This window comes from Vicugna pacos, chromosome 1, assembly GCF_048564905.1.
Source record: "Vicugna pacos chromosome 1, VicPac4, whole genome shotgun sequence".
In the NCBI taxonomy this organism is placed as follows: domain Eukaryota; kingdom Metazoa; phylum Chordata; class Mammalia; order Artiodactyla; family Camelidae; genus Vicugna; species Vicugna pacos.
In genome coordinates, this window is record NC_132987.1 from 35,018,558 (window position 1) to 35,040,381 (window position 21,824).

The 21,824-nt window shown below is 42.1% G+C and overlaps 1 long non-coding RNA gene and 1 other non-coding gene across 2 annotated transcripts; one reads left to right on the plus strand and one right to left on the minus strand.

The window, feature by feature from the left end:
• Positions 1 to 245: 245 nt before the first annotated feature.
• On the minus strand, positions 246 to 10,821 carry LOC140696061 (uncharacterized). Its single transcript, XR_012072068.1, has 4 exons — positions 10,531 to 10,821; positions 4,911 to 5,071; positions 2,347 to 2,470; positions 246 to 943 (listed from the first exon to the last, which is right to left on the minus strand). It is a non-coding gene; the product is annotated as an uncharacterized lncRNA (long non-coding RNA).
• Positions 8,038 to 8,110, plus strand: TRNAG-ACC (transfer RNA glycine (anticodon ACC)). The gene has a single exon. It is a non-coding gene; the product is annotated as a tRNA-Gly (tRNA).
• Positions 10,822 to 21,824: the final 11,003 nt, after the last annotated feature.

Here is a 21,824-nt window from a genome sequence, read left to right on the forward strand (position 1 = left end):
TGTTGGTTACTTTTTAAAACTTTTAAATGAAGTGTTAAAAAATCAAACATCATCTCTATCTGTATCCTAGTTTTGCAAAGAAGGGAACTAAATGCCAGCGAGTTTAGACAGCTGCCACGGGCTCCTGGCGTGGCTCTCTGGCCCCAGCGCAGGCGCCCTTCACACCAGGCGCAACGCTTTCATTTTCTTCCTCACCTTCTGTGTTGCTTTCTATGAGCCGCTGGCACAAATCAACATGAATTCAGTGAGCTGAAACAAGAAATTTATTCTCTCGCAGTTTTGGAGGCCAAAGTCCAAAATCAAGATGTTAACAGGGATGTGCTTCCTCTGAACGTTGCCGGTAAAATCTGTCCTCGGCTCTTCCAGTTCTGGTGGCTCCAGGCGTTCCTGGCCCGGTGGCTGCATGACTCCAGTCTCAGCCTCTGCTTCACATGGGCCTTCTCCTCTGAAGGTCTGCCTTCTCCTCTTCTGCTTGTATAAAGACACTTGTCGTTGGATTTAGGGTCAACGTGGGTAATCCAGAATGATCTCGTCTTAAGATTCTTTTTTTTTCTTTTTCCGAGATTCTTAATTCTATCTACAAAGACCCTTGTCCAGTACAGTGACATTCACAGGTTCTGGGGGCTAAGGTGTGGCCATAACTTGGCGGGATCACCATTTAACCCATGACACCTTCCCAGTAAGACCTCCGAAGGTTGTAGTTGTCACTTACACAGCGTTCACAGCTTCACAGACACACAGAAAACTGGATGGAGAGTCATCTCCCCACTTTCAGGAGAGTGAACACAGGCCCAAAGGAAAGGTGCCTCGTCCGAGAGAACACAGCACATTCAAGGCCCCACTTAAACTTGCTGATGCCCTCTCCAAGGGCCACTTCACATGATCAGAGAATAATATATGTCATTGTGTGGTTAAGAATGGTTTTCATCTCGTCGTTTTCCATCTGTCAAAGAATCGATAAAAATAATTAATCAGTATGTCTCTGAGACAAGTTTCTCTCAGATCTCAAGTCCAGAAAAAACTTTTTTCTTTTCCACAGCTAGACTAAGCTCCACACCACTATGAAAGCTACATAATTATGTCTATTTGTAGCCAGCTACTATGGGATTAGGTCCAAATCTTAGAATCTGACCAATTTCCTCCCCTTCAGGCCAAATGAATTATTTTTCCTCAGAGAGCTTTTGTATTAGCCATTTCACTTGTGGCTTCAAGATAGAAGGTGACAAACGCTGAACTGTGAGGCCGACCACGCTGGGGAAGTTATGGCCTGTAGGGGCTTGGAATCTTTACTTCTCACCTTCAGGGAAGGTGTGCAAGCGTTGGGAAGAGGATTTGTGAGGAGGATTCCCTTTGTGGGGCTTCTGGGGGGACTTTGAGACCTGCCTCTCTCCCGCAGCATCTGCCTCTCACCTCAAGCCTAGAGAGAGGGCTTGGCTCCTTCTGCCTGGTGTGGGAGTGATGGAGTGGGCTGGCATTTACTAAATTCCCAGGAAATCTAAGAGGTGACAGCCAGAACGAAGGAGAGTTTTACTACTTGGAGACTGGCTGCGCTCCCGGAGTTGGTGGGCGCTGAGGAAACATGAATGAGCCCCAAGGATCAGAAGAGCTGGTGTGGGGCTCCCTCAGGCCCTGCCCAGATGCACCAACCAGACGGGCAAGCAGGCTTCAGCAGAGAAATAGGAAGTGTCCCGGCCCTCCTGCAGGCTGCAGAAAATGTGGACGGGGAACTGAGGGGAGCACATCCACCAGCTCAGAGGAACTCGGGTGAGACATCCCCAGGGACAGACTCCAGAGAACCCATGAAAGAACCTCAGAGTCTCCAAAGAGCTGCAGAAGAGCCCTCATGAGAGAAGAGTCAGCCCGGACGGCCTCTGAGGAAGAGGGAGCAGCTAGAGTTTCAAGCCAAGTTAGAAGCTTAGACGATGGGTCTCATCTCTGAAATGAGACTGAATTTTGCAATTTAAAGAAGACTCAGGACTTTATGTGTCACCTAACAGTGACCAGAAGTGTCAAGCCTGCTGGCATTTTCATCCAGGAGCAGGGGAAGAATTTACCCCATTGAGTACATTTTAAAGGGACCATCAAAGAACAGAATTAATGTTGCTATGTTGTGGATATGTTCTTGTTCAAATTACCAGCTATATCACATTGAAAACAAAGATCCCAATCCCCACCACCTGTCAGTGAACAATTGGAGATCTATTACTCTTAAACAAAAAGATGTTTGTTACAGTGGGACAATGTTGGCAGAGATGGGTCCCAGCTTGTGACGGCTTCAGCATACAGCCACTGTTCACCACACGCAGCCATCACTTCTCCTACCCCACCCCCGCCCTTTCGCTGGACCTCTCTTCTGACGGGTCTGTCCCAGGAGCCGAACAGTCTGCTCACGTTCCCACGTGGAGCAACTTAGCCACTTCTTATTAGATACACTTCTGACTTTCATACTCACAGGATCAAGTTATTTTTCCTAGAATGAATAATAAAACGTTTTTCTAATTGCAATTCTGGTGTCCACTGAAGCGACACTGTGTTTTTCATCCCGCACCAAATTGATAGCAACCAAAAATGAGTTGTGCATTTACAAAGATAGTATTTTCTTTCCAGTAACAATTACATGCACATGTATTGTTTGACTACAGTTCGATGCTTCTGGTTCCTAGTGGTTATTAGGGCTTCATATTTACTCACAACTTCTGGATTCCTGTTCATTGTCTGCTCTGTCCAGCTACAGGACTGACAAAAGTTGGTATGCCAGATTAGTCGCCAGTTACCAACGATTTTTTTGATGGCATTCCGACAACACAGGGATCTGTGTTTCTTAAACCTGGACTCTATTATTTAAAATTATTCAGCTAAAGAATGAATGTTCAGCTGCATAAGTCAGACATGATTGGCAGGATTATTTTTATAACTCTAGTGATCTTGGATTATGAAGAATTACATATCATTTGCAATTGACAAGATAGCTACTGCAGGAAAAAAATTACCTACTGAAACAGTTCCTAGCTCTGATTGTAATAGTCCAGAATATTTCAAATTTTCTCAAATGTTATTATAACTTTTCTAAATATTTTCTCAGCAAAATCTTTTCCACTTCACTTTGTTTTGATATTATGTAGTTATTGACTATACTCCCTATGTTGTACATTTCATATCCATAACTCATTTGTTTTGCAACTGGGAGTTTGTAACTCTTGGTGCCTCTCACCTGTTTGGTTCCACTCCCCTCCTCCCATCCCTCTACCCTCTGGCAACCACCTATTTGTTCTCTGTTTCTGTTTTGCTATGTTTGTTAATTTGTTTTGTTTTTTAGATTCCACATGCTAGTAAAATCATACAGCATTTGTTATTCTCTGTCTGACTTATTTCACTTGGCATAATACCCTCGAGGTCCATCCAAGTTGTCACAAATGGCAAGATTTCATTCTATTTTATGGCTGAATAATATTCCAATTGTATACACACCACATCTTCATGCATTCATCTATTGATGGGCACTTGGGTTGCTTCCATAACTTAGCTGTTGTAAATAATTCTGCAATGAACATAGGGGTGCTTATATCTTTTCCAATTAGTGTTTTCATTTTCTACTGATAATACCCAGGAGTAGAATTGCTGGATCATATGACAGTTCTATTTTTAACTTTCTGAGGATTCTCCATACTCTTTTCCCCAATGGCTGCACCAATTTACATTCCCACCAACAGTACACGAGGGTTCCCTTTTCTCCACATCCTTGCCGACACTTGTTATATGTGGTCTCTTTGATGACAGCCACTCTGACAGGTGTGAGGTGGTATTTCACTGTGGTTTTGGTTTGCATTTCCCTAAAGATTAGTGATGTGAGCATCTTTTCATCTGCCTGCTGGCCATTTGTATGTCTTCTTGGGAAAAAGTGTTTTATTCAGATCCTCTGCCCATTTTTTAATTGGACTGGTTTTTTTATGTTAAGTTGTATGCTTTCTGTTTATATTTTGGATATTAACCTATTACCCCCTTATCAGATATATTGTTTGCAAATATCTTCTCCCACTCAGTAAGCTGACTTTTCATTTTGTTGATCATTTCCTTCACTGTGCGAAAGCTTTTTAGTTTGATATAGTCCCATGACACCCAGATGTGACTACATAAATCAGGATTGGTTGCAAGTAACAGCAAATCAGCTCCAAAGTAAGGGTTAACAAGAGTTGGATAAATAGGGTTTCATTTTCTCACAGAACAAGAAATCTAGAGGTAAGTGCACATCCCCTTTGTTTCTTCAGCAGATCAGTGATATCAGTACCAGCACCCCTGTGGGTCTCTCAGCCTTTCCCTCACAGTAGCAGGAAGGGGCCCAGTTCAGACATAACATCTGCCTGCCATTTAGAAAAGAAGGAAGGGAGGAAGGGATGGTGCCAGCCATTGTTGTTCCTTTTATCAGGAAAGGAAAGCTTTTCCAGAAAATCCTCAGCATTCTTCTATGTGTGCCTTCTTAGCCAGAATTATGTTGATTTTTTTTTTAATGGAGGTACTGGGGAATGAACCCAGAACCTCGTGCACGCTAAGCATGCACTCTACCACTGAGCTATTTCCCACCCCCATGGTGATTTTTTTAAATCCATGTACATGACATACATCCTACAAATGCAACAGAAATCACAGTGATTCTTGAAAGAAGGCTATTTGCTCTATGAATGAGACGTTATCTGGACTTCTGATAAGGGAACTCAATATGTCATGAAACAAATGTTACTTAGCAGACAACTTGGAGAACCTCAATTTCAAGGAGTTGGAAATATGAAGAGCCAAGTCAGCATTCGTCCCGGCTTGAACTGGATTTGTGTACACTGTCTGGACTTAGAACTATGTTGATAGTTTTGAACATCTTTGTCAGCAGCCAACCCTGACGGTGTACGGATGAGCCTTACCTGGGCTGTGGGATGAAACCACCACCAAGCAGGGCGGTCTGTGTGCCCACACGGCTGCACTCACCACAGGTCTCCAGCAGAGGCTTGTTAAAATAGATTTGCTACCAGACAAGTTAGTTCAGTTCAAGTTCAAATACACACTTGCAAGTGACCATCTTCATCTGTTGAGTATCAACACAGTAAAGGTAAATTTTATTGCAGTCTCATCTTTACAATAAAGCTGTTTTATCCTTTTCCCTTTTCAAGTGAGAAAATAATCTCTAGGCTCTTGAAACAGTTGAAGCCTAAAGCGGGAAATAAATCTGCTTTCTAAAAATATTCACAAAAGTAATGCAACTCCCTATTTGAAAAAAAGGACAGAAACGGAGAAAGTGAGAAATGTGATAACCCCACCTTTTAGAGTAAGCAATGATAACCATGCGGTAAACTGTAACATAACAATGTAAAAAGTCGCCTCTACTTTCAAACTTTGACAAATACGGGGGAAAGGTGCCTCAGAGTAAAAGCCTCTTTATCCCTCCCAGTCACCACGGAATGAAGTTAGTGGATACCTGCATGGTAACGTCCCTCGGACTTAATGAGCATGTGGCCTTCGTAAAAGGCTTTTGAGTCCTTTCCTGCTCATAAGCGGAGCGGCTTCTGCACTCTCCAGGAGTTCTGGGTGTTTGCTGACAGCTGATGGACCGTGCACATTGGCTTTATCACATTCTCCTCAAGAACAGATAATGTGTAATGTTCTCTTCTCCCAGAGCCTTTCTTCCTTCCCAGCGACTACTACGTCCGAGAAGACACGCAGTGTAGAGGTCAGCTGGGTGCAAAAACCCACTCCACCCCGTCTCTTGAAACCTGTTTGTTTGTTTGTTTATCCATCCCTTGAGTTTGAGAGTGCAGTCCTTTAAACCACCTCCCACCCTCAATTTCTACCCAGGGAAACTCTCAGGGGTTTGCCTAGGGTTTCTGAAAACTTCCATGGATTTAGTTTTAAGTCCTCTTGGCCCATGGGTGATATCTCTATTTCACCCCCATTTCATCCTAAAATGCAGGGCTGAACCCCACTTCCAGTTTCCACAAGAAATCTCTTCCCCCGAAGCATGTAAGTGTGGAAAGGTCTTTAGCAGAGTTTGGAGGATTGCACCACACAGCGCTCACCACCTCCTTTGCCTTCCTCTCCCCTCATCTCCTCCTGGATCTCCCTTCCGCCAGCTCCAGACTCCTCTTCAGTTATGCAGGCAGTCTTCTGTTTCTTGTAAGCTAACGCTTCCCAAACATTGGTATCCAAACCAGCAACATCACACCGTCCAGAGCTCTTGCTCATCTCTCCAAGATCTTAAATAGAGTTCACTGCCTCTTCAAGCCATTAGAGGCTGGTCCTGATACTGCCCCAGCGAGACAGGGGTCCTGACAGTGCATGGAAGCGAGGCCCCTGTCTCCAGCCCTGCATCCCTTAGACCCCAAAATCTCATGGGGTCCCTCATTATCCAGTCCCGACAGCTTCTGCCCAACCCTCTCAGGGTCTCCATTTCCTTTATTTGTCTCCATCTCTTCCAAACACCTAAGTGACAATGTCTTTTTCCTCTTTCTTTTTTGTTTTTGCTTTCCCCCAGCTTTATTAAGATATAATTGACAAATAACACTGCTTAAATTTAAAGTGTACAACGCGATGATGTGATAGGTATATATTGTGAACATGATTACCACAATAAGGCTGGCTGACACATATATCACTCACATAGGACTTCCTTTTGGTCTTTTTCCCCTTTCAGATATTCTCAGTATCCATGCAGATTGAGAATACAAATGGATTCCAGGGGTTGGAGGTTACTTACACCCTCAGACACAAACTTTTATAGCTTTTATACCATTAGCCTTCCCAGCCTAATGGGAGAGGCTTTAACCCCCTCTGTCTTCTAGAATGGCTCTATTTTTGGCTTTCAGGACACTCCATCCTTTGAGCTTCCTCCTTCACTCTGGCCACGTCTTCTCGTTTGGAATCCTTTTCTATGCCCACACCTTTCCTTTCTCAGGCCCCATCTTCCTTTCACTCCATACGTTTTTCTTGACTAATCTTACTCGTTGTCACAGTTTCGGTTCCTACAGAAAGGCTGAGGGTTCCCACATCTTTAGCTTCAGCCTAGACCTCCTTCTCTGCTCCAGAGCCACAGACTTCCCTGCTCACTGGACATCTCTTCTTGGGTATTTTCCAGGCACCTTACTATTAACACATCTTCACTCACAGTCCTTCCCCACAAACTAGCTCTTTGCCTGTGTTCCTGTCTCAGTAAATGGCACCATGACCCTTCTAAGTAGCCCCAGATGAGGGGTCTCTTTCTCCTGCTTCCCTCTCACTCTCTACAACCCCTCAGTGACAAGTGCAGAGTCAGGTTCTGATCAGGTTCAGATCAATATGACTCCCTGTTGGATTTCCTCTCCAACCAGCTCACCACCTAGAGTTCTGCTCTCCTCCAAGGCAGTGCTTTCCAACCTACCTCTCATCAAAGTACACCCTGGAAATGACAGCTTTTGTCCATCACACTGGGACAACCATTTGAGGCTGCGGGAACAAGCTGTCAGGTTCTGCCCTTGCCCCAGAGGCTAAGAGGCTCATAATCTGGGCTTCCTTCAAGGCCATTCATGCCACTTCGGGAAGCTCTGGGGTAATATCTTCAGCCTTCTGCAGCCAGAGTGGGCTTTCTAAATTCTCTTTTTTCTTTAATTTAACTTTTTAAGCTTTTTTTTTTTTTTTTGCAGGGATGGGTGATAATTAGGTTTATTTTTCAAATGGAGGTACTGAGGACCTCTTGCCTGCTAAGCACTCTATCGCTGAGCTAAACCCTCCCAGAGCAGGCTTTCTAAAGCACAGACCTTACCAGCTCTCTGTCCTGCTCAGCATCCCTCCGTGGCTGCCCACTAGCCTGCATGGCTCTCCAACATCTGACCCTTCCCCCTCTCTCTCTGGCCTTCTCCTCACATCCCCTTCCTCACGCTCCAGTCACACCAAAATGACAGCCATTAGTCCTTAGAGACACCTGTGGGCTCTTGCCTGTGAACTCCTCACCCCTCCCACAACACCTTGTGCCTCCCCTAAGACTGGCACTCACTACCATCTAACAGTAAATTCACTACAGGGGGAGGGGATAGCTCAGTGGTAGAGCATGAGCTTACCATGCACAAGGTCCTGGGTTCAATCCCCAGTACCTCCATTAAAATAAATAAGTAAACAAGTAAACATAGTCACCTCCCCACAAACAATAAATAAAATGGTTTTAAAATTAAATTAGATTTTTAAAAATAGTAGATCCACAAAGCCCAGAACAGAACTGTACCCGGCCCATCGTGAGAACCCAGACATTTCTTGAAGAGTGAGCTCTGGCGACAGAATACTAAACCAGGGAGGAGACACCTGGGGCCCTGCTGTGCTGCTGACCTGCTGAACCACTCTAGATATCCCTTTCTGGGCCTCAGTCTTCTCATCCGTCAAATGAGAGCACTGATCTCAGAATTCCCTTCCGCTCCAGAGGCCCATACTTCCAGGACTCTCTGGATTCCAGCAGTTCGGCAAAACCGTGCAGTTCTTCCCCTCTGCAAATATATGAAGGTTTAAATTTGTAACAATTGCTGCAAATATTTGCACTAGCAGAAATGAGAAAATAACTAAATGTAAATACTATCTTTTAAATAATACTTTTAAAAAGTTCCAAATTTGAAGCTGGGGCAGCAAACCTGGATTCCCTCTACCTCCCACACCCCTGTTGTTTGGTGTTTGACATGAGGAAGTAGGCACGTGGCTGGGGAGGAGAGAGGGTTAGGGTCCCCGTGCCTCCTCTCTTCCTGCCTTCATTCCTTTCTCCTCCCTCCTCCACCCAATTCATCTGGTCCCGGAAACAGATACATTGTTTGTTTCAAGGCTGACTATGAAATAAAGTCCCAGTGAAGGAGACGGAGAGGTCAGTAACACGAGGTCTGAGGCAGGCTCCTCAGTAAGTCCTTTCAAGATCATACTCATCTTTCCAGACCATAGTCACCATGCAAAAGGCTTTAGTCGTCGCAAAGAAAATGGGTTACATTAATGATATACTTTATATTGGGTTGTGACTCCAGATGAAAACGACGCTAATAAATGACCCAACCCAAGAAGAAAGAAAAATGTCAATCTTCCCATGGAAAAGAACCTAAGAAACTCAGCCACTGGCAAGGATCTTTCATCTTGAAATTTCGTTGGTGTGTTTAGGACTGAAACCAAGTCTCAAAGCAAAGTGATTGCTACTATTAAGGGTTTCTGCCAGGTAGAAATTTTACAGTTCAAAGGAAAGGCCTTGCTAATCACTGCCAATGGTAATGATGCTGGCCAGCAAATACCTAATCCCTGATTCAGTCCATGGCAAGGATTCACAGTAAGTCACCCCAAGACTTTGCAGATAAAGTGAAGACAAACTCATCCTCTGAGAATCAATCCAGAACAGTCAACCGACAACTGAGATGAGTCATGAGCAGATGTCATCTACTTTAACGATCAACATGTTTCTGTTAGCAAGACCAAGCAAAGTACCCTGTGGAAATCTCTGTATCTAGAATTTAACCCAGGAAAGCTAAGGAAAGAGTCACAGGCACTTTATAGCAGAATAGCAGCCAAAGGAATGCAGCTAGAGAGTCAAAATGCAGAGCCCTGAATTCTCATCACACAACAGAAATACTCGCACACTGGAGACAGATGCAGATGAATGACTAACACTCTCACAGGTGGCAACAATTAAAAAAAAATGCGTAATCACTGAGTTGTATCCATTGTGGGCAAATTGAAGCCTATGCTATAATATTCTTATTCATTTATATATTTGTTTAGTTTGAAAGAAACTGTCACTTTAATAACCACATACACATATGTATACACACACGCTGAGAAACTTTAGAAACATGACAGTTATTGGGGGGAGGGAGTGAGAATGAGGAGTGATAATGGAGAAAAGTGGCCGAGGGGGAGGTGTGAAAGTTAAAATCAGTTCCTGCGTCAGCAGCTTATCTGCAGTTTATGCCTTTGCAGATAAAATAACTTTCCTTCCAGCTTTAGAGCGAGAGGGGCCAGGCTGTCTGGATAAGTCTGCCTCCCGAGGGTGGCTGCCTGCAGGATCGAGCCCAGAGCTCTATTTTCCAGGCAGTGGGGTCATCTGTCCCTGCCCTTCAAGAGTTGGGAAGGGGAAACTGGCTAGCCTGAGAGGGAGAGGAGACAGTGGTTTTGGTCCATGAGGGTGAATGAGAGAACCAGCAGTGACATGGAGCTGCCAGGGTGGGGGGTGCCTTGCAGGGAGGGGCTGGCACCCTGGGAGCTTAGCCCAAGGAGGGCGCTGCTGGGCTAAGCCTGGTGCTGGGGGAGGGCGGGTCCTGACTGAAAGGATCTCTTCAGTCCTGTGCCCCGCCTGGTCTGTGACAACAGTAATCATCCGGGGACAATGAGGGCCAGCCTCGGAAGACGACGCCGAGGGTCAGGGAGACACCCGGGCAGCAGCGGCCTCTGGGCGGGGGGACCCGCGCGCCTTCCTGGCTTGCGGAGGCCGGGCGACCAGACCCGCGCACGCAGGGAGGGTCCTGAGGGTTTGGCAAACGGGGACGGAGATGACTTACGCACTTTACAATCCTTCGGTTGTGTGGCAGCCCGTCTTCGGGGATTTAGAGAGCTCTTCTGTCTCAGGGGCTTCTTGCCTGTCGTACTAACAACCTATTTAGTCAAAACTCTGTGACTGACCTGGGTGCGGGGCTGGAGGCCGAGGCGGCGCGGCTGGGGCTAGGGCTTGCACTTTATCACAGGTGAATACCATTCTCTGTTTACAAGGGGATTAAAGGGGGGAGAACTCTGTGCTGTGGCCACCCGAACCCTGGGCTGGCTGCTTGGAGCCCCTCCGAGGCCATTTCCTCTCCTTCCCCGTCTCTCCGCCCAGTGACCCCCCCACCTCCCGCCTCCCGCACACGGGGGATTAAGTCCCAGTGACGCCGCTGCCCTCGACACAGGCAGAAACATAAACAGTAAATCGTTGCCCTGGATTTCTGCTTGTTCTCTCTTCCCCAGCTTTTTTTTTTTTTTGGAGGGGTTAGTGGATCAATTATTATAACTTTGTTTAAGAATAAGACACTGTTAAATTATTTTAAACAAAATTTTTAAAAAATCTCAACGGGGTTCTTGGTACTATAGCTGTGAGGTGATTGTCCTCATGGAATGTATAGACTATGGCAAAATAAGAATAGTACATATGTATTACTAGGAAGAAGATACGTTCTCCCCCCCCCCATGTATTCAGTGCCTTCTAAGTGCAGTAAAAAGATGGCTCAAGATAAATGACAGTATGAGCTCCTTGAGCCTAGGGAGAAAATTCTTGTCTTCCAAATCGGCATATTTCAGGTGTTTGCTTTTAAATCGTTTGGAATTCGAATGTATTTTCCCACAGATGTGGCAAAAACTAGAGAAAGGAGGAAGAGGAACATCATAAAAAAAAAAAAGTGGGTCTTAGGTATTTGAACGAGTTGACAATTTCCTGCTATGGAATTTGAGAAGAAAGGAAACAATGGAAGAGTGGGAGCAAGTCTCAGAGTCGGTCATGGAGCACAGGACAGCTTGGTTACTTTCCTGAGTCATGGCCTTGCGTGGGGGCCGGGAAGCCAACTCTTTCGTGAGACAGCATGTGGCTATCTGTTTTCATACGAACGTCTTGTAAAACAGATTTGTGTCCTTGGCTGTCACTGCATACTCGGTCCACAGCCACCATTCTGACCTCCAGGGCAGTTAAACTTGATGTAGAATCTCTTCTCTGGTCCCTGCATTGTCTAGAATATTCTTTGTCTATAAGTAGCCCCCTCATTTATCTTTGGCACAATCCATCCTTCTTCTCCTTTAGGGTGCAACAGAAGTGTTACTTTTATAGAAAGAAACTCTTTGACTCCAGCTAGAGGACTATCTCTACCACCGCGTTTTGACTCTACCTGGAGAGAGGTAACCTCTGCTTATGTATGTAGAGCTCAGGCCCTCCTTGAATGTCTTCTAATCTGTGGAGCCTCAGAGTACACTTGGAAAGCTTTTTTGCATCCTAGGGCTATTTAAACTTTGTGAGCTTTCAATGAATAGAAGGATTTTGTTTATGGAAACATCTTTATTTTAAATTAATTTTTTTCTAAAATTGACTTTACTTCAAAGGCAAAGATGAAAAGTTGTTCAGTGTCTCATAAACTGTCATTCATCATTTAAGATTAAAAACTAATCTCTTAGGCCAAATACACAGTGGAAGGAGTAGATAAATCCATCTATCTTAAATGATCCTTAAATCACAGTTCTCTCTCGCTATTCCAGGTCTGCTATGAATGAATAACAATATAAATTAGAAAAAGAGCATTTGGGAAAACTAAACAATCATGCTAATCATCACTCTATTTAATAGCAGCACATTGGCTTATTTAACAGGTAATGATTTCTTCCTTTTCCTTCACACACAAACAGAAAAGCAGTGATTAGATTCCTTGTGAAATCGAATCCAAGGTTAATCAGGGAGTCACTATGTGTAGTTCCATTTGCAGGAAAAAAATCAAGTGAGTAATTCTGTCACTCTTGTCTGTACACTACCAGGGAGTATTGAAGAGTGTGTGAACTGGGTAAGTGTTTACAGATGGATTTTAATTTTACTTAAAACAATATTCTGTAATCACTAATGAGCATTATACCTTGCCTTTATGAATACATGACCATTAGAGTTGGCCCTGGACATCCATCTGCCTGGAAGAGAAATTAGGAATATTACTGGTAATACTAGCTTCTGACATTCAAAAATAAAGTTCTGAACAACATAATAGCTTTGTTAAGATCTTCTACACTATTGTCTTGTGAAACAAAGCATCTAAAAAACTTCCATTGCCCCCATTAGCATATCACACATCAGGCTTGGCCGGCTTTATTATTGGGAGTTGCAGAGGGGAAGAGAAGGACCACAAAGAAGACTCTTCCCCGTTTCAGGGTTTGAAACAATAAGCATCTCTGATGCATTAATTTCTGTGTCAACTTGCCTGGGCCGTGGAATGCCCAGATATCTAGTTAAACATTATTTCCGGGTGTGTCTGCGAGGTTGTTTCTGGGAAGGATTAGAATTTGGAGCAGTAGACTGAGACAAGCAGAGTGCCCTCCCCAGCGTGAGTGAGCCTCATCCAATCTGCTGGGGGCCTGAACAGAACAAAAAGGAGGAAGGGAGAATTCACTCCGCCTGATGCATGAGCTGGAACATCTTTCTCCTCCCACACTCACACTGGGACGAACAACTTTGGCACCTGATTCTCCAATCCCCAACTTTTAGACCACAGATCGGGACTTCTCAGCCTCCTTAATGACCTGAACCAGTTCCTCAAAATCAATCTCTCTGTCTGTCTGTCTGTCTGTCTGTCTCTCTGTTGGTTCCGTTTCTCTAGAGAACCCTACCGTAGCATTCTACACCTTGGATGTAAAGATAAACTGTACCTTTTTTATTTTAAACTCTAGCTGATCCAGTAGATCTGGAGACTTTCCCCGGGAGCTCCTATTCACTAGTTGTTACCCAACAATGCTTTAAAATGAAATGCCAGTTGAAAGTTGAGTTGCTCTTGTCACTGAAGAAGTCTCTTTAGGTCATGCTCAGTCTCGTGTGTAAACAAGTGCTGAGGCTCCTCTCCCTAGGGTGGGTCTGAGTGACACGGAGAGGGGTGTTCCTCTGAGACTTTGTGCAGTTGATCGGGGGAAGGCAAGGTCCTTTGAATCATGTGCGCGTTTTGGTTATGTACATGGAAGCTCTGCAAAATCTATCATCCACTCAGTTCCTCCCTGTGCTTCTGGAGTTCATGGCTGCGTCTGAGGAGGTGCCCCCAGTGGGCTCCCCTGGCTGCCTGGCTTTCCCCGAGTCTCTGCCATCCCCTCTGTCATCTCTTAGCCTTGTCCTCTATCCCATCCTCCGGGTCGCCTTGCTCTGCCTCCTCGGGCCCCAGGGTAGACGTGCTGCTACAATTCTGGATGACAGCCCCCGAGAGCTGTGGGTTGATCAGGCAGCTAAACGTGAGGGCACTTCCTGTCCAACCACGTGCAGTCCCTATGTGATACCAAAGCTCCCCTGTTGGTGGGGGCAGCCTGAGAGGCCGTGCTCTCCAAGGGCCTGAACAAAGCTGTGTGCCCATGCTCCTCCCCCTCCGTCTCCCAACTTCCTTCCTGCTTCCACCTGAAAGATTTAGGGAAGAGCAGGAATAATAAAGGCCATTCAGAGCAGTTCCCAGTGATCCCTGAAAAGCTTTTAGGCCAACTGCTAGGGAGGAATGGTAAGGAGCCTTAATTAGGGCTTTTAGAATCAAACCCAAGAGAATTTGAATAGAGTCACTGGAAAAAATTGGAGCTTCAGTCCTAAGGAAGACGAAGCTGGGACAGGAAGAGAGGCGAGCAAGCGGTCCTGAGCCGGTGCACCCTGCGTGTCACCCCCGATACTTAGAGCACATTCAGAGCAGCAGGAAGGACTGCAGCTGCAGTGCAAGCGGTAAGTCCGCGCTCACCCTGTGAGTTCTTTCTCAGACCCTGCACATTCATTGGCCTGGATTTAGGTTTAGAGTTACACTTGAAACGCCTAATGATACATGTATCACTACACCCTTTATAGATATATATTTATCATTTGTAAGTGATAAATACACAAACACACACAGAAAACAGTTCTCTGCTACACTCAGCGTGAATGAGTATATGAGAGCAGGGACCTCATCTTATTTTATTTACCACTGAATATCCTGGGACTTAGGGCCCAGTGCCGTACTCAGCAACCAGAAGGGGTTCAGGAAATATTTGTGGCCTTAGATATACAACAAGTTTCTTTTGTATAGCACAGGGAACTATATTCAATATCTTGTAGTAACCTATACTGAAAAAGAATATGAAAACAAATGTATGTACGTGTGTGTATGACTGAAACATCATGCTGTACACCAGAGATTGACACAACACTGTAAACTGACTTCAATTAAAAAAAAAAGCTAAAAATATATATATATTTGTGGCCTGGTTGACTGATTATTGTGTGCTATGTTGAAACTTTTCTCAGCGTGTCCTATGTTGAAGTCAACAATTCTATCATGTGTTGGTTTACTTAAAATTTTCCATGTAATAGTCAGATTTTGGAGCTATACTTTGGATGTATAGCAACCTTTATCACAACACTAGTTCCTACCTATTAAAAGATGCTTTTTCAGGGTGTGTGTGTTGGGGGTGTGGCATGTATTTATGTTTTTCCCACATCAAAAGATGTAATTCAATTATGGCAAAAATATCAAATAAGGCATGAAGTTGAGACCAAAGTTATTACTATTGGCTTAGTCTACTGTTATTTTTTTGCCATTTGATTTATCAAGTGCTTATGAAGCATCAGTTGTGATGACTGAAATATTTGACACCTTTAAGCTATGAATCCACCCTTCTGACTGGGGAGCCAGGAAGCCAGTACTGTAAGGGAAGAGCTAAATGACAGTACAGTGAACGTGTGATTCAGTGCTGAATGAGTGATAGCCGTGCTGAATGCACTGGGAGCATGACAGACAAAGGTGAGGTCACGCGAATGCTAAGAGACAAAGGAGGCTTCAGGAAGAAGTATAGCCTGGGCTGAACCAAAGTGGCTCCACCCCAGACAAGCATGCAGGGACCCCTCGGGGCCTTCTTTGGTCACATGCCCCTACAAGAGTGCGGAGTGTGGGGAGACGCAGCCCCTCCTCTTCTGGACCATGCTCTGTGTCCTGGGGCCCCAGGATCCTGGTCGAACACCCGAGCCCACATCCAGGCCTGCATAGGGCCCCTTCTCCTGGCAGCCACAGGTGAAATTGGAAAAGCAGCAGGGTGGACCGAGGGTCTGAGGTTGAGGACCGGAGGCTCGCTCCTCCTGGACCATCACATTCTGGCACAGGACAAGAATTCCAAATTAGAGCTCAGCCTTCCAGGTTACTATGAAGGTCAAGGGAGAAAGTTAGAATACATCATTTTCTAAAAAATTTGGGGTTAATTTATAACATTTAAATACTGAGACATAAGTAACATTGATTCAGAGTTGTACTTTTGCCCCAGGCCTGACCAGAGGAGATGAGGAAGGGGAAGAAGGCCCAGGATGGGATGGGGAGAGAGCATCTAGGAGAAACACTGGGAACTGAACTCCGTGTGACTGGTGCAGTGGCTCTCACAGCGCTCAGGAAGGCGGCAGGAGGTGGGAAAAGAGAAGCCCTTACTTGAACTGGTGTCTACACACGATATATAAATTGTAAGTTTCAGATGATTTATGGTAATTTGGTGGGCTATCTGCTTTCTTTTCAATAAATCCTCACTGCTTAAATCAAACAGAGTACATTTCTGAATTGCAAGTAAGATTAGTGTAAAAGCACACAAGGGTGATGGATATGTTCTATAATAACAAATTAAGAAACAAACAAAAAAAGCTGAAATTAATCAAAATGGCCAACAACAGGAGAATTAGTGAGAGAATGATGGTCCGTCCATAATATGAAATACTATGTAAACCATAAATCATGTCATACATGGAAACAACCTAAATGTCCATCAACAGATGACTGGATAAAGATGTGATGTGTGTATATATACATATACACAATGGAATACTACTTAGCCATAAAAAAGAATGAAATAATGCCATTTGCAGCAACATAGTTGGACCTAGAGATTATCATACTAAATGAAGTAAGTCAGACAGAGAAAGACAAATATCATATGGTATCACTTATATGTGGAATCTTTAAAAAAAAAAAGATAGAAATGGACTTATTTACAAAACAGAAGCATACTCACATAGAAAACAAACTTAATGGTTACCAGGGGGAAAGAGGGTGGGAAGGGATAAATTGGGAGTTTGAGATTTATAGACACTAACTGCTATATATAAAACAGATAAACAATAAGTTTCTACTGCATAGCACAGGGAACTATATTCAATATCTTGTAGTAACTTATGGTGAAGAAGAATATGAAAAGGAGTATATATTTGTGTGTGCATGACTGAAACATTATGCTGTACACCAGAGACTGACACAACATTGTAAACCAACCATACCCATACTTCAATAAAAAAGTCATGTCATAGAAGATCATTTTGTGACTTGAGAAATTGTTTATAAATGAAAATAATAGGACATAAAATTGTACTTGGAATAACATTATTTTTAAAAATATACCATAATATGCATATTGAAAAGACTGAAAAGAAATACATCATGAAGTCAATAGTAATTATTTCTGTTTGGTGGGTAATAGACATTTTTTATTTTCCCATATTTCCAAATTTTATATGATAACATGCAGACTCCCTACAGCATGCAGAATGTTCAGTCAGTTTAAGAAGAGATCTCTTGGGGAAAAAGAGCTACAATGCAACTCACATTAGTGACCTAGAACAATCAACCTGACCCCTCAGTCTTAAAGATGAACAGAAAACCTAGGGTCACTGCGTGTCAGAAGACCAGCGGTGAGAAAGATAAGGATCAAGATGAGCAAAGCACCAAATCACAGGAAAAAACAAATGTAAATTAGAGGAGAGAGGGATAAGTAACCTTCTAACGAATATTTAGAGAGACTGAAGAAGCCAGTAAGCTGTAAAACAAGAATAGAACACAGTGAAGCAGGACCATTCAGGAACACAAGTGAAGCCACTGAAAATTAAAAAAAAAAGCCAAAGAGAAAAAAGAATTTAATTTAGGGACTGGTATATAAAGTAAAAACAAACAAACAAACAAACAAAAATCTCCCAGAATGTTAAGCAAAAAAAAAAAAAAAAAAAGACAAAGGGATGAAAAGTAGCAGCTAAGATTCAATGTTTATAGTCCCAAAAAAGAGAAGCGAGGAAATGGAGAGAAAATAATTTTTTTTAAAAAAAGAACAAAACATTTCCAAGATCTGAAGAAAGACATGAGTCTGCCTAACATAAGTGAAGCAACATCCACGCTAGACTCCATCATCACGAAGTTTCAAATACCAGGGATAAAGAGATCATAAAAAGACTCAGAGGGGAAAGGGGAAAAGCAGACTACAGACAAGGCAAGGAGAATCCAGTTGTCATGAGAATTATCATCCGTGGTATCAGGTACCAGAAGGCAATGGAATAATTTCTTCAAGGCTCTGAGAATTCTAGTTTTGCATGTAGAACGCTATACCTGCCCCAGTTAATGTGAAGGTAAAATAAAGATATTTTCAGACATACGAAAATGTAAAATATTTACCTCCATGAACTATTTCTGAGGATGTTTTACCCAAGGATGAATATCCTTAAAACAAAAGAAATAAACAAAAAAGAGAAAGACATGGAATCTACCCAGGAATTATCAGCCCCCAGATGATCTCTTGCAGTGAGTCTACATGGGGACAGAAAGTGGAAAGCTCTGGAAGAGATGCCTCAAGGGGAAACAAGAGAGTGTGACGTTAGCTTTGTAGAGCAGTAAACGCAGCATACGATTTGGCTCCTGTAGTGAGCAATGTGTACACAATAATGTAATCCTATTCATTACTTTTCAACTTTTAGAGTCAAGCCATAGTCAAAACAGACAAGGTGATTACAGAATATGGTCACAGAATAAAATGAAAACTAAATCTAACAGTTTATAACAACATTATTCATAATAGCAACAAAATTGGAAATGACCAAATTCATATCAACTAAGATGGAAAAACAAAATGTGGTATATCCCTACAATGAGGTATTATTTGGCTATAAAAAGGAATAAAGTACATGCTAAAACATGGATGAACCTCAAAAACATTATGCAAAGTGAAGGAAGCTAGTTACAAAAGACCACACAGTGTATGATTCCACTTACATGAAGTGTCCAGAATAGGTAAATCTGCGAAGACAGAAAGCGGGTCAGTGGTTGTGTAAAGTTGTGGAGAAATGGGGAGTGGCTCCTGATGGGTCCGGGGTTTCTTTCTAGGGTAATGAAAATGTTCTAAAGTTAGATTATGATGATGGTTGCACAACTCTAACTGCAGGAAAAACCATTGAATTGTACCATTTTAAATGGGTAAATTTTATGGTATGTAAATTATATTTGAGTCAAGCTTTTTTTTTTAAAGTAAAGCTAACAAAAGTTGGGAGGTGGTTGAGGTTCAGAGAGAAGAGTTGAAATGATAATATCCTTATCTTGGGGGAGGGTAGAGCTCAGGGGTAGAGAGCATGCTTAGCATGCATGAGGTCCTGGGTTCAATCCCCAGAACCCCCTCTAAAAATAAATAAATCTACAAAAAAAAAAAAAAAAAACCCTTGTCTTACAAACCAGGGGTTAAGAGGTAATGTTGAAAATTGACAGAATAAGGAATAGAGTTTAAGTGAACAATTTAAAGTATAAAGGTAAGCAATTGAAGAATTCAAAAATAATTTATCAAAAACCAGTAAGAGAAGAATTAGAAGTGGGGGCATATGAGTTAAGTCTTTGTCTTTCACATTATAGGGAGCATATGCTATTTAAAGTTGGTAAAATAAAAACTAGAGATAAATGCATATTATTCAAAGTTTTGCATGTAACCCTAATAATAATAAAAGGGATCTGCCTCTATGGAATGAAAATGGGATGGAGAGAAAGACTGTGATGTTTCATTAAAAGCCCTTTTGTACCATAGGTTCGTTTGTTTTATCAGGGGCCTACAGTGTTTTGATTAAAGCAAAAAGAAAACTAAACATACTGATTACAAAATTAGGGAATTAAAGGAAAAATATTTACATGGCTCCCAAAATATGTATGAAAATACATTTTATATTTTTTCCATCCTCGATTGGATCCTTGAGAATTACAAGTCAAATAAAAGTTTCTGTCACGAGATCAATTTCAAAATACTGCACTCTTCCTAAAGCCTTTAACACTGCCACCTTGTGGCAGAAAAAAGTAAATTTTTATTTATGTAAAAATTATATATTTATTTTTATTATTCACGTGGTTTACAATTCCAAAAATATTTTTTAAAACATCACGTTAAAAAGTGTCTCTCCAACCATGTTCTTCAGAAACCCAGTACCTCTCCAAAGAGAATCCCATGTTGATATTTCTTGTGTATATTCTTCCAGAGATATTTTAAGCATATTCAAGCAAATGTGTTTATATATATATACATACATGCACATACAAAGAATACTATACACAGGTATATGTTTCCCTTTTTCAGTCTTTCAGTATTTTAGATAGTTTTCTATATCAACACACAGAGTTGTCCTTAATTCTATTAATAGGTGTAAAATATTCCAATATATGAATATTGATTGATGGTTAATTCCAGTCTTTTGATTTTTCACCGGGTGCTGCAATGGATAAATTTGCATGCATGCCATTTCTCACATTTGGGAAGAGTATATATATTTATAATTTTGAAAGATTTTGTCAAATTCCCCTTCACTGACTTTGTACTAGTTGGTATTCCAAACAGCAATTCATGAGCGTACTGTTTTCTTACACCAATGACAGCATATTATGTGTTATCCAGACTCTTTTGATCTTTAACAATCTAGACCACAAACGGTTTCTTGAGGTTTTACTGTTAATTTCACTTACTATGAGTGACGTGAGTATATTTCCCCATGTTTAAGAAGCTGCATTAGTTTGCTGGGGCTGCTGTAACAAAGCACCACAGAGTTCTGGGAGGCTTAAACAGCAGTCGTTTATAGTCTCGTAGTTCCAGGGGCTGGAAATCTGAGATCAAGGTGTGGGCAGGTGGGTCCCTTCTGAGGACTGTGTGGTAGGGTCTGTTCCCCGCACCTCCCCCAGCTTCTGGTGGGTTGCTGGCAACCCTGGGCATTCCTTGGCTTGGAGAAGCGTGTCACCGCCTTCGTTTTCACATGGTGCTCTCCTTGTGTACATGCCTGTGTCCATATTTTCTCTTTTTAGGAGGATACCGGCCATGTTGGATTAGGGCCCCACCTAATAACCTCATTTTAACTTAATGACCTCTTTAGAGACCGTATCTCTAAATAAGGTCACATTCTGAGGTACTAAGTGTTAGAAATCAACATACGAATTTTAGGAGGACATGATCCAAGTCATGACAGCTATTTATGTTTTCTTAAACTGTCTGTTCATACGTTTTATTCATTTTCCTTTGAACTTTAAAAAACTGATTTGTAGGACCTTTTCATGGTAGAAAAATTGGTCCTTCCTCTAGGATGATTGGAAGTATTTTTCTCAGTATTTTCTTTTCTTTCTTTTCTTTCTGTTTTTCTTTTAAAGGTTTCTTTCTTATGAAGATTTTTCTGCACAGATTTTTATTTTTTATGTAAATAAATTAATCAGTTTCTTGTTTATGGTGCTTCTCAGTTTTTGTATTATACTCAGAAAAATCTTCCATTTACATTTATAAAATCATACTCCCATGGCTTTCCACTAGCACTTTTATAATATTAGTGAGGTTTTTCACTTTTATTCATTTGGATTTTTCCTGGTATGCTGTGTGAAATATAAAGCCACTTTTTTTTTTTCTGGATGGCTACACAGTTTTCTTTATTATTATTATTCTATTAATAATATTACTATATTAATGTATGGTACCATGTTCCTAAATGTGTTTGGGTCTATTTCTGTAGTTTCAGAAAATTTGGCTCTAGTAAACTATTATTAATAAGTCACTTCTATACTGTTTTAATTAAGAATTTATATTTTAAAATCTGGCAGAGCCAGTACTCCTTTTCAGAATTTTCATAAATATTCCTGTTCATATTTTTTCTTTTAAAAGGTCAACTTGAGAGAACTGACATATTTATAATATCTTAAGAGATGTATATAATTTTTAACTCAAATCTCCATTTGTGTTCAGCAAGCAGTAGCATTTTTAAAAATTGAGGTAGATTTGAAAGAGTAAATTTCATCCTTTTTGGTGGACAGTTACATAAATTTTGACAAATGAATACAGTTGTGATT